At 47.3% G+C, this 18,255-nt stretch overlaps 1 pseudogene; it reads right to left on the reverse strand.

The window, feature by feature from the left end:
• Positions 1-431: 431 nt before the first annotated feature.
• Positions 432-15,626, reverse strand: LOC123361211 (annotated as a pseudogene).
• Positions 15,627-18,255: the final 2,629 nt, after the last annotated feature.

The raw sequence follows: 18,255 nt of genomic DNA on the forward strand, positions 1-18,255 counted from the left end.
CAAAAAAATACAGCTACTTATATAAATATATTAATCCCTGCAGGCAATGTGTCTCTTCAGCTTCACCAAAAAGGTTCATGAACAGATTGCATAAGCAAAGAATTTCTACATTCTTTACACTTCTCCTCCCCAGAAAAAGAAAGGGTTTTTTTCCTCTTCTTTATATTGCAGGCACAGAATGGCAACTCTGGCACTCGATAATCCATTCCCGGAGGTCCAGAAGTCAGCACCCCTACATTTAACAGGGGGGTGGTTTTTTTTTTTATATATATATATATATATATATATATATCTCAAATCATCTTGGCTAGAGATTAGTTCCTTCAGGAGAAACAGTGCTTTTAGACTTCTTATACAGCAAAATGGGGAAAAAAATAACCCCAAACTTCTATGGCTCAACAACAAAAAGCTTCTTGAATTACCAAGCAGTTTCACGGAACAGCCTTCATTGCGCAATAGTCTCCCGAAGAGTGGGTGCTGTGTGTGTCCTGGCGGGCGGGGGAATACTGCTCAAATGGCACGGAGAAGGTCAAGGTACTCCTGCAAGGAGAGAAGTCACATGGTTACATGGTCGGGGGTGAGGGAGGAGAGATAGCTAATGATGCTGCAACACTTTTCAGTTACCACAAGCATTAGGGTTAGAGCTGGGGATGCCAGAGCTGGGTTTTGAACACCCCCAAAGCATGAGGGTTTGGGGATCTGGGATTTTGGCTTAGCCAATTATAAAGATAGGGGCCAGGTCTGAATTTCAAGCCACCTCCAGAGCTCAACTGCAGGGCTCTGGTTCAGGCCCATCTCTGCTCAGGACTGATCTTTAGCCAGAGAGAAACACTTACCTCCGTTGGTGTTACAGTCAGGACCCTATCCAGGTCTTCCACTAGCTGCTTAAAGGTTGGCCGTTCCGATGGGACTACATGCCAGCACTCCTTCATGATCATGTACCTGAGGAGAACAAAGAGCAAGAGGCCTTCCCTGTGATGGGGTGGGGGAGAGAGAAGAGCACGTGTGCAGATCTACATGTCCCAGCACAGCCAGGCTTTGGCCCATGCACCTGCTGGGGCAGAACCAGCCCCCACTCCTTTGCATTGCTCTAAACAAAGTGAGACATGCAGCTCCTTCTGTGCCTGAACCCACTGCCCAGCCCAGATACAGCCACCAGTCTGTGCATTGCTACAGGGCGTAACACAACCCAGCTGGTATGCCTGCAGCAGAAGTAAAGAAAGGGGATCCCCTAGGTAAACCTCTCCAGCACGGGGCCTTAGGAACCCACAGTGCCGGAGCCCAAGAGGGGCAGGTATGGAAACTGGGTGTGAAGAGGGAGGGAAAGCCCAGGCTACAGAGTACTGAGAAAGGCAGCTGGGTCTATCAGGAGTTTTATTACTGTAGCTGTCTATCACACAGTCCTTGGCAATGGCATTGGGAGCATAGGCCTAAGGTTGCCAATGGCTTGGTGCTCTATGTAGCCCCAGCATTCATGGCCTTGGCAGCAGGACCAGAGGCCCCAAAGGGAAATCAAGGAGGAGGAAATTCACACTTCAACTTCTTTGACATGCACGCACACCCCTTTACAATAAGGTGGGTGACCTGCAAATCACAAAGCTAGCCATAAACTGTCACATTTGACTAGGAAGCCATTGGATTATCCAAACAGAAGCCCCTAATGTCCTAGTCGGAAATCTGGTTTGTATGGTAAACAATGCTAAGGCCTGGCTCTCGCCCTGTCACTTTGCTAGGAGCAAGAGGACACTCATCAGGGCCTATTGGTCTTGAGTGCCCTCTCCCTGAAGCAGGAACCAATGATGTTTACAGGAGAGGGCGTCCTCCCACAGAGATGCAGCACTTATGAAACAAGAGCAAATACCAATTTCATACAGATTGGTCTGCTTTGAAATCCAACATACAGCAGGGAAAGCTTTGCCTACAGCAGTTTTGTCCACAGTGTGGAGTAGGCAAAGCCAACAGGACCAGGGAAGAGTTAAGAGACAACAGCCGGGAATGGCGAGACAACAGGCTTAAAATGGAGTACTGCTAGCACGACACTCACCGAATAGTGATTCGTCCTGCCTCAGTCCCAGCGTACTGACTGGAGTTACACGCAGGCAATTAAATGTTACTTAATTCACATTTGTTTAGGGAGTTACTGAAGTTGAAACAACAAGGAAGGAAACTAAACGTAATGATGCCATTTTCAGAGGCTCAGAACCGGCCTCCTAGCAATGGTCTCAGGGCCAGAGAAAGTGTTTCTTGCCCGCACAGTGGCCAACGTGCCGGGAGCGGAGTACTGCTGCAATCAGACAAATACATCAGGCAGGAAATGCTGCATTCGAAGGGTAAGTCACCAGAGGCAGTGCTAGCCCACTGGGGGCTCAAAGAAGGACTATCCTCTTCCCCTGCTCCACCCCAACAAATACTGCTTGGGGACCTAAGCGATTGCTTAGTCTGCTTATGCCTGAGCCTCCCTAGGCAAATCCACAGACCTGAGCTGGGCATGGGTTGACATGAATCGACCAAGCATAGCAAGCGTAGCTGCATATTTTGACTGTCGGTGATGTAATGAGTCTAAATGCATCAGGCTCGGTAAGTCTATCTGGAGCCAGCCGGACAATCGCACAGCAGGACCAGCTAAACAGTAGTAAGTGGGGGTCAGACAAAGGAATGGGCAGCAATATTTATACACACACACACCCTGGAGAAACTGAATTAAGAAGGAAAATAAACTCGTGCGTCAGCCAAGGTTTCTAGAAATGAAGCCATAAAGCTACTCCCTCCCTCACTTACAGGTCATGAGTGCAGTTTGCTGGCTTGTCCAGCCGATTGCCTTCTTTTAAGAATTTGAAGAGTTCCTTGCTTGGAATTCCCGGATATGGAGACCCCCCCCAAAGTAAAGATCTCCCATAGCAGCACTCCAAAAGACCAGCTGGGAACCAAAGAAAGATGTTTAAAATTCAATGAGGTTTTTCAGTTTGTTTGTTTTTTTGCTTTATTTCAGTGCAGCCATGCACAGCTAACACAGCCGTCAATAGCATGACTAATTGCCTAGGCCATTTTCACTAGTTACTTGGAGATCTCTGCTGATCCAACTCACTAGCAAAGAACTCCCAGGCACCACGTCTGAAACTGAAATCAGCATTTAATCAGATAGGTGACAGCCCATTTATTACCCCTGGCTCTTCGTTAGGTCTTCCACCAGCTCCACTGAACGGAACAAATCCAATGATTCATGCCCAGCTTCACTGAATCACAGGCTAGGAACCACAGGCCACTGTGCAAGCTGATAGCAAAGCTTGCTTGTTACAACCCTTATTTCACTGGCCGGACTGGAAGAAACACCCCCTACAAAAATCAGCACAGATCTAATGTTAAATGCCTTGGCACTGCTGCTGTGCTACATTTAAAAGTCCACTTTTTCAAAATATATTTTGCCTCCATTTTCTTTTTTAAAATAGAGATTGTGTGTCTCTTTCTCTCTCTCTAATTTAGGTAAACTGACGTGTCCATTGCTGCATTACCTACGTGCTGAAACTACGATTTTGGATCACTGAAGCTACAGCATGTGAAATTTACAGAAGAGAGAATACAAATAATGCTTACACATCGCTCTGGTGAGTGTAGACCCCATCAAACAATGCTTCTAGAGCCATCCATTTCACAGGCAGCCGACCCTGTAATTAGGAAGACAAAGGGAATGTTCCATCAGCATATTCACTCAGCCACAAGGGCACTGTCATGGTCTCACCCCCACTTGGAACTGTTGGGCTCCAATGTGGGGACCTGACTTGGTTTTCCTCTAAACTAAAATCCTAGTTTAGATCTAGTAAGCTGCCACCACTCAATCAGGAAATATGGATTGAGACACAGTCCTTCCCCAAAATCCTAGGGGATTCCAAGAGCCCCAAATCCATGGAGTTCTTACACCCAGGAGAAATAAACCATTCCCCCTGCTTTCTCAGTGAAAGCAAAGTAACAGTAAACAGGAATAAAGAATTTTCTTTAGCAAAACACACAATTGCAAATGTAGAAATCAAATTATAAGACTAATTCGCCTTTCTAATTAATACTCACTATTAAATAGTAGAAACTACTCCAGGAGAACTTGGAGACATGACTGTCCTCTCTTAGATCCAAAAAAGAGCTTTTTAACAAAGAACACAGACAAAGGCTTCCCTCCACAGAGATTTGAAAAAATCTTGTCTCTGATTGGTCCTCTGGTCAGGTGGTCATCAGGTACTGCATGTTAACCCTTTACAGGTAAAAGAGACCTTAACCCTGATCTGTTTATTTATGACACAGCCTTCCAAGGGGAGTAGTGGAGACAAAGGACATATCTGGCTTCAAGACTAAGCTTGATAAATTTATGGAGGGGATGGTATGATGGGATAGCCTAATTTTGGCAATTAATTGATCTTTGATTATTAGCAGGTAAATATACCCAATGGTCTGTGATGGGATGTTAGATGGGGTGTGATCTGAGTTACTACAGAGAATTCTTTCCTGGGTGCTGGCTGGTGAGTCTTGCCCACATGCTCAGGGTTTAGCTGATCGCCATATTTGGGGTCGGGAAGGAATTTTCCTCCAAGGCAGATTGGCAGAGGCCCTGGAGGTTTTTCGCCTTCCTCTGCAGCATGGGGCACAGGTCACTTGCTGGAGGATTCTCTGCAGCTTGAGGTCTTCAAACCACAATTTGAGGACTTCAATAACTCAGACATAGGTTAGGGGTTTGTTACAGGAGTGGGTGGGTGAGATTCTGTGGCCTGCGTTGTGCAGGAGGTCAGACTAGATGATCATGACGGTCCCTTCTGATGCAGAGTCTATGAGGCAGGTCAGCAGCAAATGTAGCACTGAAGAGGAAGGGCCAATGGTTAGAACACTAGCTTAGGAAATGCAAATTCAAGTCCCAGCTCTGCCACAAAGTTCCTGTGTGACCCTGGGTGTGTCACTTTGTCTCTGTGCCTCAGTTCCCCATCTGTGAACTTCCCTACCGCACAGGGGTGTTCTGGGGGTAAATGAATTAAAGACTATGAGGTGCTCAGATACTATAGTATTGAGGGCCACCGAAGTACCTAAGAAGGTTAGATAGGGACAGGACTCAGGTCAGGTTCCCTAGCCAAGCGGCCACTGACAAACATCTCTCTTCAGAACCGACACACAAACATTAACTCAACTGCCTCACTGCCCTGTGGGCGAGCATTATCCTTTCCGTTTGATGGCTGGGAAGGCTTAGACATAGAGAGTATTATGTGAATTGCCTAAACCCACAGGGCTGGGACTCAAAGCCAGCATATTTTGGGCATTCAGGGAGTAAATAATAATAAATGACAGTCAAACCACCACTCTCTCTGCTTCCAGCTCCATTTTTTTCCCAAAAAAGGAGGACAATAAGGAAAAGCTTTTGAAAAACCAGTATCGATAACAGGTAGAGCCATATATATATTTGCTCCAACATCTAAAAGCCACCCAACTTCTCACTGAGCAAAGCAGTTAGTTATGTCTGTGCACACAATTAATCTTGTGGCTAATTCAGATGCATGAAGAAAGGGTGAAATCCTCCTGGCCTCTACACAGCCTGAATAAGAGGCTCCAGGAGCACAATATTACATTACAGGAGGAAACCCCTCTGCTTGCTGGGCCAGAAACCTGCAGTAGAGGTATGGAAAAGCAACTGTGTACACATAAGGCTGAGCTAGTACGGTGTGCACCACAGAGCAGAATGGGACTGCTTCCCACTGAAATCATGAAGTACGATGGAAGCATATGGCCTCTCTGAAACATACCATCCTGCGTGCAGGCGCCTAGGAGGTTAATGATATTTTTGTGGCTCCCAATCATTTTCAACATTTCCATTTCGGACACCAGGTCAGAAAGATCCTCGCCAGTAGCATCATCTGGAGAAGACGGGGGGAAAAAAGAGAAAGAAACTGTTAGGAAGGGAATAGGCGTTTCTTAGCCCTGGTCTACACTTACCTTCCCTTCCAACGCGGGGAGTTCGACTGCTCGGAGTTCGAACTATCGCGTCTGATCTAGACGCGATAGTTCGAACTCCGGAAGCGCTAGGTCGAACTCCGGTACTCCACCGCGTCAGGAGGAGTTGCCGGAGTCGACCTGCAAGCCGCGGACGTCGCTTCCCCGCCGTCTGGACGGGTAAGTTTTCGAACTAGGGTAGTTCGAATTCAGCTACGTTATTCACGTAGCTGAATTTGCGTACCCTAGTTCGAAATAGGGGGTGTGTGTAGACCAGGGCTTAGAGTCTAGAGAGTAAAAGCATAACTAGATTGCATTAGTACTATACAGTATGTTATACACTCAGTGAACGGAGGCTGGCCATGTGGCCATCTGAGCATTTCTGAGAGCTGGTCATCCTGCAGGAAATGTTAATCAGGAATCACAGAACTGGAAGGGACCTCGAGAGGTCATCTAGTCCAGTTCCCTGCACTCATGCAGGACTAAGTATTATCTAGACCATCCCTGACAGGTGTTTGTCCAGCCTACTCTTAAAAATCCCCAATGATGGAGATTCCACCCCCGCCCCCCAGGCAATTTATTCCAGTGCTTAACCGCTCTATTTGCTTTTGTCCCAAATCAGGGTGAAAACTTGAAACATCAAAACTTGTTGCCAAACAAAAAGTTCTGAAAAATTTTGACACGGAAATAAAACATTGTGAGTTTTGTTTTGATGTTTAGAAACTGAAAAAAAAATTGGATTGTCAACTTCAGTTTTAGGATTTTTTGGGCTTCACCGCCACTCTACCCCACCTTTTTACATCCATACAAACAAACTTTTTCCCATTTTTTGGTACTGCAAAAAGAATCAGGGGCAGGTAAAATATGTCTGGAATCGTGGGGTAAAAGCCCCCAGAATAAATTGGAAAACCAATTTTGTTTTTTAGTTTTCAAAATCAAACCAAAACATAAAACATCAAAATGTTTCAGTTTGGCAATGTTGAAATCTTCCCCATCAAAAAAAAGTTTAATCAAAATTGACCAATGAGGTTTTGTCAAACCCCACTTTCTCATGGAAAAATTTTTCATTTGGTGTTAGTATTAATACTGTGCAGCACCTCAGCACTTCTTGCTTTGGCTTAGCCATGCCACTCCCCTCCAGGTGTTTTCCACAGCTAGTCAAGTCACTGCAGCTTCAGTGCTTTAGGCAGGGAAAACAGGAGAATCTGGAGAAGCCCAACCAATCTCATTGTTTTGCCTCTTCTTAAACTGTTGAGATGTAGTCTCAGGGTATGTCTACACTACAAGACTATTTCGAATCAACTTAAGTCGAATTTGTGGAATCGACCTTATGAAGTCGAATTTGTGTATCCACACTAAAAACACTAATTCGACTGTGTGAGTCCACAGTAACGGGGCCAGCGTCGAATTTGGAAGCGGTGCACTGTGGGAAGCTATCCCACAGTTCCCGCACTCCCCGCTGCCCATTGGAATTCTGGGATTTCCCCCCAATGCCTGCTGGGGGAAAAAATGTGTCGAGGGTGGTTTTGGGTAACTGTCATCATTGAACCGTCAATCACGCCCTCCCTCCCTCCCAGAAAGCGCCTGCGGGCAATCTGTTCGTGCACTTTTCTGCTCAGTGACAGCACGGGCACCACAGCACTGCGAGCACGGAGCCCGCGGCAGTTATGGCCGTTATCAACTCCTCGCACTTTATCGTCCACCTCTTCCACAGTCAGCTGCTGAGAAATCAGGCTACTTTTCAATGGTGCTGTGAGCACTGGTGGACCATGGGGGACGTTTTACCAACATCAACGTCGGGTGGCCAGGCAAAGTTCATGACGTGCGTGTTTTCAGGAACTCTTGTCTGTTTAGACGCCTGCAGGAAGGTAGTTTCTTCCCGGACCACAAAATAACTCTTGGGGATGTGCAGATGCCTATAGAGATCCTCGGGGACCCAGCCTACCCGCTAATGCCCTGCCTCGTGAAGCCCTATGCAGGCACCTTGCACAGCGACAAGGAACTCTTCAAGTACCAGCGAGCAGCGAGCAGCGTGACCTGTGACTGTTCAGTTTCTTTACAGAGAAGCTGAACCTGCCCCTGTTTCTTTACCAAGTTACTGTTGACCAGCATCTGCAGTTACATACCCCGTCCACCCTGCTTCCCCCACTTCCAACACACGTTTAAAAATAAAATACATGTTCCACTGTAACTTTACAAAGGTTTCTTTATTGATGACTTTGCATTAAAGGGTTGAAACTGGGACGCAGACTGTGCTGGGTAGGGTGTGCGGCGATGTAAAGACCACCTCTAAACTCGAGGAATGACAGGCTCCTGCTCCCAGAGCGGTCTGCAGTGCTGGACCGGTTGTTTCAACGGAGCCTGCCATCCCTCCTTTTTGGGACTCTGTGTGCGGGGGCTATGTGGCCTTGTGGCGGGGGAGGACGGATACAGATTCCTCTGCTGCGTGGCTCTGTGGTCCAGGACAGGGACTGTTGCATGAGATCTGTAACCCCTCTCCCCCGCTACAAAGTCACGTACCCCCCCCCACCCACACAGAACCTGCAAACCACCTCCCATACCGACCAGGGTGCCTACTGACTGCACTGTGTGTGTGACCTGCTGCTGATCCTGCCCCCGTCTCTGTACCCTGCTAAAGGTGACTGTCCTATGCAATACCCTACCCCCTTCCCCACCCACCCCTTCAAACGCAGCATTGTGTAAAAAAGCATGACGGAAACAGTAATTAACAGCAAATTATTTTTAATAATTAACCAGACAGTCAGGGGATGAAACTGGGATTGGGGCTAGGATGAGTCCGGAAGGGAAGGAATTCTCAAAAATTAGGGTATGAGAGCTTCTGTGAACTTGAGCACTCGGCTGGGGTGCAGTGACAGTTTTCACGGCCCCTGGCACCACTCCTTCTGGTTACTTTGGGTGACGGGAGGTATGGGACTTTGTGGCGGGGGAGGGCGGTTGCAGATACACTGCGGGGGGGCTCTGTCCTCCTGGCTGCGGTCCTGCAGAACATCCATAAGGCGCCGGAGCGTGTCCGTTTGCTCCCTCATTAGTCCAAGCAGCGTTTGAGTCACCTGCTTGTCTTCCTCACGCCACCTCTCCTCCCGTTCGCTGTGTGAGCGCTGGTACAGAGAGAGGGTCTCCCTCCAGTGGCTCTGCTGGTCCGCCTCGGCTCGGGAGCACCCCATAACTTCAGCGATCATCTCGTCCCGTGTCTTTCTCTTTCGCCGCCTAATCTTTGCCAGCCTCTGTGAGGGGGATGCTGTGGCAGGTCTGGAGACAGTCGAAGCTGTGTGATGGGAAAGAGGGAGTGAATTCCTTGCAAAGATACATTTCTGCGAACAATGAACACAGTCTAGTCTGTGTCTGTGAACAACACCATGCACAGCACCTATCTCGTCCGCACTCCTGCAGCAGGCAATCCGGAAAGCATAAACTCTGCCCCTGTTCCACCCCATCGCAGTGTCCCCCGACCCTTGGAATTCCGGGTTGAGATCCCAGTGCCTGATGGTGCAAATTTCATTGTCGCGGGTGGTTCTGGATACATGTAGTCACTCATTCCTTCCTCCGGGAAAGCAACGGCAGACAATCATTTCGAGACCGTTTTCCCTGGATTGCCCTGGCAGACGCCATAGCGTGGCAACCATGGAGCCTGTTTTGCCTCTTGTCACTGTCACCGTATGTGTACTAGATGCCGCGGACTGAGGCGATTCAGCAGCGCTACACAGCAGCATTCATTTGCTTTTGCATGACAGCACAGATGGTTATCAGCCATATTGTACCATCTACCATGCCATTGTAAATTGGCAAGGTAATGATGGTTACCAGCCGTATTGCATTATACCTTCTGCTGCTGTCATAGGTGCCCCTGGCCGAGATCAGCCGGGGGCGCAAAAGACAAAACTGGGAATGACTCCCCGAGTCAATCCCTCCTTTATGGTATCTAAAAATAGAATAATTCCTGCATAGAAGATGGGGCTAGTGTAGTAGAGATCCAGTGTTTCAGAGAACCAGAGAGCACAGCCGCTCCGTGTCAGATTATGCAGGAATGATGAGCTGCATGGCATTCACAGGGGGTGCTCCTGCAACAACCCCACCTGTTGCTTCCCTCCTCCCCCAGCCTTCCCGGGCTACCGTTGCAGTGTCCCCTGATTTGTGTGCTAAAGTAATAAAGAATGCAGGAATAAGAAACAGTGACTTGTTACTGAAATGAAATGAGGGGAAGGCAGCCTCCAGCTGCTATGATTGTCCAGACAGGACATTAAGCAGTGTGGTGGGAGAGGAAAACAGCATCCTGCTGCTATGACAGTCCAGGCAGTACAGAATCTTTTCTTTACACATGAAGGGCGGGGGCTGATGGAGCTCAGCCCCCTGTTGCTGTGATGAAGACGGTTAGCAGGCCGTCTACTTATGGGCTGATGATGAGGACGGGTACCAGTCATATTGCACTACACCATCTACAGCAAGGCTGATGATGATGACGGATATCAGTCATACTGCACCGTCAGCCACCCATGAGGCGGAGGGGGGAAAGGATGCTACAGTACAGTGCCGCAGCATCACGTCTACCAGCAGCATTCAGTACACATAGGGTGACATTTAAAAGAGTCAAGAGACGATTTTTTTTCCTTTTCCTTCTGGGAGTGTGGGAGGGGGGTACATTGACGAGCTATGCCCTGAACCGCCGTGGACAATGTGTTTGACCGTACAGGTATTGGGAGATCAGCCAAGAATGCAAATGCTTTTCAGAGACTGCAGGAACTGTGGCATACCTTGCGTCCTCAGTCCCCCCTCCCTCCATGAGCGTCCATTTGATTCTTTGGCTTTCCGTTACGCTTGTCACGCAGCAGCGTGCTGAGTCTCTGCTACGCCGTCTGTCCGGAGATTTTTTAAACATACTTTGGACCAGGCGTAACATTACAGTAATTCCCCTAATTAGATGCAGGAGTCGCCGAGCGAGATCGCACTGAGGAGGGTCACTGAAGGAGATAGAGAGCGCATGCTGCGTGAAAGCCAGCACAAACCAGGGCCCTATGCAGCCGTGCTCGGGGAGGCAATGCTCATGAAAGCCTGGCGCGGAAAAGTGTGCTACCACAGAGCACCCAATAAGGCAGCTCTCCCCAGGAACCTCCTGCGGAGGCTTTTCGATTACCTCCAGGAGAGCTTCGTGGAGATCTCCCAGGAGGATTTCTATTCTATCCCCATATATGTAGAGACCTCCTTTTCACATACTTCAGCTTCCTGTTATATTAAGAATAAAAGTTTACATGTTTAAAGTACTTACCGACTGCTCCTTCCCCTGATTCAGGGTCCGGGTTAACGGCCGGGGAGGGTTGGTAGGGGATCTCCGTGACGGTGATGAAGAGATCCTGGCTGTCGGGGAAACCAGCGTTGTAAGCGCTGTCGCCTGCCTCGTCCTCCACAAACCCTTCCTCATCTTCCCCGTCCGTGAACATCGCCGAGGAACTGTCCGTCAACACTGTCCCATCGTCAGAGTCCATGGTCACTGGTGGGGCAATGGTGGCAGGCTCCGTAGCGTCCGTTTGCCGCTTTGATTTTTTGGTAGCCTTGTCTGGGGTCCTTGATTTTCACGCGGCGCTGCGTTGCATCCCGCCTGTATCCTCCGTCTCTCATGGCTTTGGAGATCTTCTCGTAGGTCTTTGCATTCCGTTATTTGGAGCGCAGCTCCGAAAGCACAGACTCCTCGCCCCACACACCGATCAGATCCAAGACTTCCTGGTCAGTCTATGCTGGGTCCCTCTTTCTATTCAGAGATTACATGAACTCCTCTGCTGGAGAGCTCTGCATTGCTGCCGGTGCTGCTGAGCTCGCCCCGATGTCCAACCACGAAATGAGATTCAAACTGTCCAGACAGGAAAAGGAATTCAAATTTTCCCGGGGCTTCTCCTGTGTGGCTGGTCAGAACATCGAAGCTCGGACTACTGTCCAGAGCGTCAACAGAGTGGTGCAGTGTGGGATAGCTCCCGGAGCTACTAAGTTCGATTTGCATCCACACCTAGCCTAATTCGACATAGCCATGTCGAATTTAGCGCTACTCCCCTCGTCGGGGAGGAGTACAGAATTCGAACTAAAGAACCCTCTATGTCGAATTAAATGGCTTCCTGGTGTGGACGGGTGCACGGTTAATTCGATTTAACGCTGCTAAATTCGAATTAAAGTCCTAGTGTAGACCAGGCCTCAGGAAGCTTGGCCAGGGTTCCGTTTGATAGGAAGATCTATTGAAGTGCTTATATGACCCTCATCACCCAAGTAGACAAGCACTTTACAACCCTGAATGGATTTTATACTCAATACACCCATGAGATCGGGAAGCATTATCCCTATTTTAAAGGCCAGGTGCTCTGACAAAGGGTAAAGAAAGTGACTTGTCTAACATCATAGAGGAAATCTGTGGTTGAGCTAGGAACTGAACCCAGGTCTCCTGTAGCCAAGTCCAATGCTGTATCTACTCAGCTACCCTTAAGATAACACTCACCACTTCCTGTGATCCACCCTAACAGAAATCTGTGGAAACAAGCATCAGTTATGGAAGCCAAAGGGAGAATTTGGCCTTAGGTTTGCTCTTCTTATGTAGTCATATTTTTTAAATAAAAAATGAACCCCAAACCAAGATAAATGCCAAGGGCAAATGCCTAACAGCCCCAACTCCTGCCATTCCTTCATGGTGCTGTTCTCTGTACCTTTTAACATCTTGACAGCTACAGTGATGGCCTTGTCTGGTTTGTCCTTATCGATCCCAGTCGCTTCTGCCATCACCACTTGACCAAAACAACCTTCACCCAGAGGTTTCCCCAGAGTCAGGCTGAAGTGACAGACACAAACAAATGAATTAATGTGTGACCAGGCTGAGGACTGGAATGAAGACAGAAGAACGACACGTTTAACTGACCGAGATCTCGCTAATTCCCACTTGGGATCAGCAGGCAGCTCGAGCTCTGAGACATTTGCTAGCTTCAGCCCATCGCTGGATGAGAGGTGGGTGAGATTGACCAGCGGGGTACCGGAATTCATGGAAGGGTTTGACTCCAATGACACCGGCTTCAATAGAGCAAATAAAATGTTATTACCAACTGCCTCTGTGTCAGATACATGCAGCGGTGCTTGAAAAGGAACCAGCCAAGAAAATCACTTTGAACTAATCTTTGATTATTGAAGACTTACAATCAATTGTAACCTGGAAATTAAAAATATCAGTCTCATATTATGGGAGTGTATCTATCTAGGCATGCAGAGCCAGATCCTCAGCCAGTGTAAACCAGAGCAGCCTCACTGAAGACAGTACTCTATTGATTTACACCAGCTACATCAGTTTAGAGCGGTTCTGGCCTATATGCATGGAGTGTGTTTGTGTCCATGGAGTCAGTCCCAGCTTTCCAGTCCCAATAGGTGGTTTACAGCCAGAGAGGCTGAACCAGCAGGGTTTGCAGTCCTTTTTAATTCCTACGCTTACTGCTCTGCAGTGCCAGTCCCTGATGCACGACTGGATGGGATTTTTATTGTACAGAGTGCCATCATTGTCCCTTGTGGAAAGAAGGCCCAATCCTGGACCCACAGAAATCAGTGGAAGTTTTGCGAGTGACTTCAGTGGGAACAGGACCAGGAATACACTTCTTTTCCCACTCCTCCCCTTCATGCTGGCTACGGGCACAGGACTGTAGGCTATTCTCTGGAAGGTCCATTTTCCCTGGGGTGTTGTTACGTGTGGCCAGCAGGGCTGGTTTAAGGGTCTGCTTTACTAGTCCTAGGTAAGCCCAGGGCTCTGTGGAATTGCTGGCCTCTGACAAACAATAACTGCAAACTAAAAAGAGAGTTAACTGCCACACACTACGTTTTCACTGAAAAAAAAAATGAATAAGTGAAACAAACTGAGACACGGGGCCTGACCCTCATTCAGGCAAAGGGCCCGCTGATGTTAATGGGATTGTTGCCTGAGTAAAAACATAGGGTCACGTTCCTAACGTAGAAAGGAAATGTAAAGGTAGGTTGGGGCTATAGGGGGGATAGGAATCTTGTATCTACTTTCTGTTACCTGTACAGTAGGGGTGTTCATGGCTTTTTTGTTGGTCATTTTCACCCTACAGACAATCATGATGACAACCACCAAGAAGAAGAAAATGAAGCCAACCCCACAGCGGAGGATCACAGCAAAAATGGAGCCAGAATCATCCACCTCCACTAGCTCTGTAGAGTAACAAGAGACGGAAGTGAGGAGTGAGGACAGGCGACAGCAGCCAACATGTACACATGTAGTGCGAGAAATTCAGGTAGGGCCTGAGCGAAAGCTCACTGTCACCAATAGGAATCTTCCCATTGACTTCAGTGGGAATTGGATCAGGCCTAGGTTGGACACATCTTTGTCTATGCGTAACCCTGTTGGACTTGGCCCAGGAGCCCTGCCAAATCTGAATGCCTACAACATTGCAAACAATGCAGGATCGGGCCCTTCCTCTATTTCACTCATCAGTTTTGACTCCAATGCTGGCAACAGATGTGCCCCAGACAAGGGATTAACAGGGCAACTCAAGCTAAGATTTCAGTGTATCCCACCTGAATCACGCCTGTCTCCAAAGTATGGTGAGGTTAAAAACACGATACTTGGGGGAGGATAAATGGGAAACTTGGCTTAATTATATTATAATTCATAATGTAAATATTTTGTTCAGACAAGTAAAGCAAGGACAGATGATCTCAATAATTTTAGCAAAAATCCCACCCCAGGATTCCAGAAAGTCGGAACTTCCCGTAGGCCCCTTGAACAGGCATGAGCGCAATCATTTTGATGGCTATAACATAATTAGCATCATGCACTCAGAGCTCAATCCTGCAACCCCCCCTCAAGCAAAGCGCAAATCAAGAATGATTCCCCACCTGCTCCCTTCAGTCCAGGCACTTCTGAATTTACAAGGGGTCAAGGCAAAACCAAAAACATACTAACAGAAAGAGGATGCCCCATGATTCTTTAATCAGCAGTGGAACTCCTTATAGTGAAATTACTCTGCTTCCTTTCACACAGTCACTTCACTCTGGGCTAAATGCTGAGCTGGGTAAGCGGGTGCACGTGGCTTGAAAGCAGTTGTACAGCTGCACTCGTGGGCACAGTAATGAAGAAAACTCATGGGGGAACACTAATCCTTCGTGGGCAAAGGGAATATGAAACCACTGAAGCTCCACCCCAAAGCCTATTGATTTCAATGAGTCTTTCCACTGACTTTATTGGACTTTGGATCAGGCTCTCAGTGACTGTGTCCATGAAGAAACATAGCAATGTGAAAAACGGGGGTTCCACTCATAATCAGGGCATGGCTATTGTCTATACATACACGTACAGACTGTGCAGCAAGCTACATGGCTGTGAGCCAGCTTAGCAGATGAGCTGTGGCATTTCTAAATTGAACACTGAAGCATCACCAAGAGGAAAGAAAGGGCACAGCGCAGAAGGAAATACCTGGTAGAACCATCAGCCAAGCAGAATGATGTGAAAACCCCATAGAATTCCCAGCGAGACAAATATATTCCCCTGCATCCTCAAAAGTAACTGACTTGGCCAAGGTGACAGGGGGCCCATCGGTTGCAGGGCGGAAAATGAATGTTGGCATCCTTGCCTCAAAGTGATTGATGCACGCGCACACGCACACGTGCTCGGTGTGCATAATCCCCGTGAGCAGAGTTAGTTAACCTTCCCAAGCCTCTGGACATCAGTTAGAAGCCAACTGCCCCCATACAGCTGTCAACAGTATTTTAACAACGCGTTTTGGAGCGGATTCTTGGTACACAGAATCAACTGGCATCAGTGATGCCAGTTCTGCACACTACAGAAAACCAAGGGCTGATGCAGAAAATGAGTGGTTAATCAGCTGTCAGCACTTTTAGCTACAGCAGGTGAATTCAAACGGAGCCACTGTAACCATCTTTCACTAGTGGTTATCTGGATCCCCATGCCTTGTTTGAAAGGGATCAGAGCACAATTAACCTGTCAAAAGCAGCGTTACTACTGGACATTGGGTGTAAGGGCTATGAAGCAAATATGGCTTGGTTTTAATGGAGGGTGTCACGCTCTTGCCATAAAACTATACTTTCCCCCCACCTTTTGTATCTCGGCATCTGCTCAAGTAACAGTGTTGACTGGCCTACATTCCTAACTTGTTTCTAAGTGTTGACAACAAAGCATGTCACTGCATTTAAATGTATACGTAATAGAAAGACAGAAAGGTTTTGACTGAAGAAAGGTTTTGGCTGCTGACGATGATGGGTTCAATTCTGATGCTCTTCCTGGAGATTTCACTGGGCATTCTGTCAGGTAATTTACAGGTGAAACTGGACCAGATTTGATGCCAGAACTTGGGGTGGGGAGAGGGGTGTCTCGATCTAAACCTGTTACTGATCTGTCTCTATAGTGGCTTATATCATAGCCTTGCATCTTCACACCCCTCTTTATCCTTCTCTCCTAGGCATTTGTAAAGCACCCATCATGGTAGTATCTAGGATCTGAACTCTGGTAAAGCTTGGCTCCAGATACGAAGCATGTGTCATAAACCTAGATCCAAACACTCCAAACATCCAACCACGTGTCTTGCCTATTCTAGATATAAAGTGTCCATCATCTCATTGTATGGGACTTGAGCTCTGGGGAAGTGGGCTCTGAATACAGATTCAAACTGTGGGTCAGAGCTCTGTTCCTGTGACACAGAAGGTGTCTGGAAAGGTTTTTTAAAAACAACTAAGGAAAAGTTTTAGTCGAAAGTTGAGTCCAGACCCAGGGGATCACAAGAAGGATGTTCCCAATTTTGGGCAGTCAGTGTACTCGATAAACCATTAGAAACATGAAGTAACTCGTTGCAGACTTTAATCAACATCAGTGAGACACTGGAAATCCCTCTGGTTTATTTGGTGTTGTCATCAGGGCTGACGAGAGGGTAGGGGGGAAGCCAGTACAAATTACCGGGGCCCGGCAGTCTAGAATGGGACCCTGGCTTCCCCAGCATCATCGGCCCTGTTTAGCCAGTCCACTCTTGCTGGGGGGCCTGAAAATTGTTTTTCGCTGGGGCCGGAACCTGCTCTCGGTGGCCCTGGTTGTCACTCTTGGCTCCTTGAGAGACAAACATTTGCAGACACACTTAGAAACTAAGACCATGTTTGCTAGACTGGTACGCAAGCCGGTGCAATGGTCTGGGGAAGGGATAATCCTCAGTCTCCCCCTTCCAGCCGCCCATTCCCTTCTAGGGTCATTTAACACACACAGGCTTACAATATTATAGATTCCAGCAAGGATTCTATAATATTAATTCTCTTTGGGAAATGTCATGTGATAAGTCATATGAATTTCACTCCTCTGCCATTTAAGAATGAACTGTATATAATTTATTTCAGCCATGTTTGGAAGTCTTCTCTTCCCCCGTTTTGAGTTTTGATGCACATTAGGGGGTATCTAAATGCCATTTACCAGAGGTAAAAATTAGAGGTTAGGATGGGATATTAAAAAAAAAAAAATCCAAACTTGCATGTTGCAAGTTCCAGCTTTCTTCTGCTGGCCACGGATTTCCAAAGAACAAAGTCTAAACTACTCTGAACTCTGGAGAAAAAGAGAAAGAGGAAATGTTAATTTGTGATTCTGGTCTTTGCAGGTTAATCCACTGGGCTTGATCCTCAGCTGGTGTAAACTGTCCAAGCTCCACCAGCTGTTGATCTGGCCATTCACTTTTACCGGGCCTAAATCCTGGGATAGAAACTCCATCGTACCTGAAGAGCTTAATCTTCAATAAATGATACACTGAACTGATTTAATTTTTACTTTCTTTCTGGCGCAGATCCTCACCTGATATAAATGGGCATATCTATCTATCTAAGCTCTACGAGGGTAGGAGGCAAGAAAGAGAGAAATAAAGCGATGTTTCTGTATCTAGAGAGAGAGAGATCTTTTTCTAGGCAGACAGAGGGATTACACTCCTATTGGTTTAACAGACCACACACTGCCTCCGATAGCTTTTTAAACATTTACTTATTGCTGGAAGGTGCCTCTAGAGAAAATAAAGTGCTATGGTGCAAGAGATGTGACTGTGATGCAGAGGATGAAACTTTTCTATCTGAACTCAAGGGTAGATTCACACCACAGGAAAGTGGGAAGTGGAATTACTTTTACCTTTAGGTTTAATTCTGCAAGCATAATTTAGTGCAGCTGTCGTCACACATTTTTGTATAAATGCACATGCAAGCCTGAAAGAGCATGTAATTAGTACAAAATGTTTGTGCTGCACTGGGTGACTTGGAAATGTTATCTATTAT

The sequence above is a fragment of the Mauremys mutica genome, unplaced genomic scaffold (assembly GCF_020497125.1).
Source record: "Mauremys mutica isolate MM-2020 ecotype Southern unplaced genomic scaffold, ASM2049712v1 Super-Scaffold_100412, whole genome shotgun sequence".
Taxonomy (NCBI): domain Eukaryota; kingdom Metazoa; phylum Chordata; order Testudines; family Geoemydidae; genus Mauremys; species Mauremys mutica.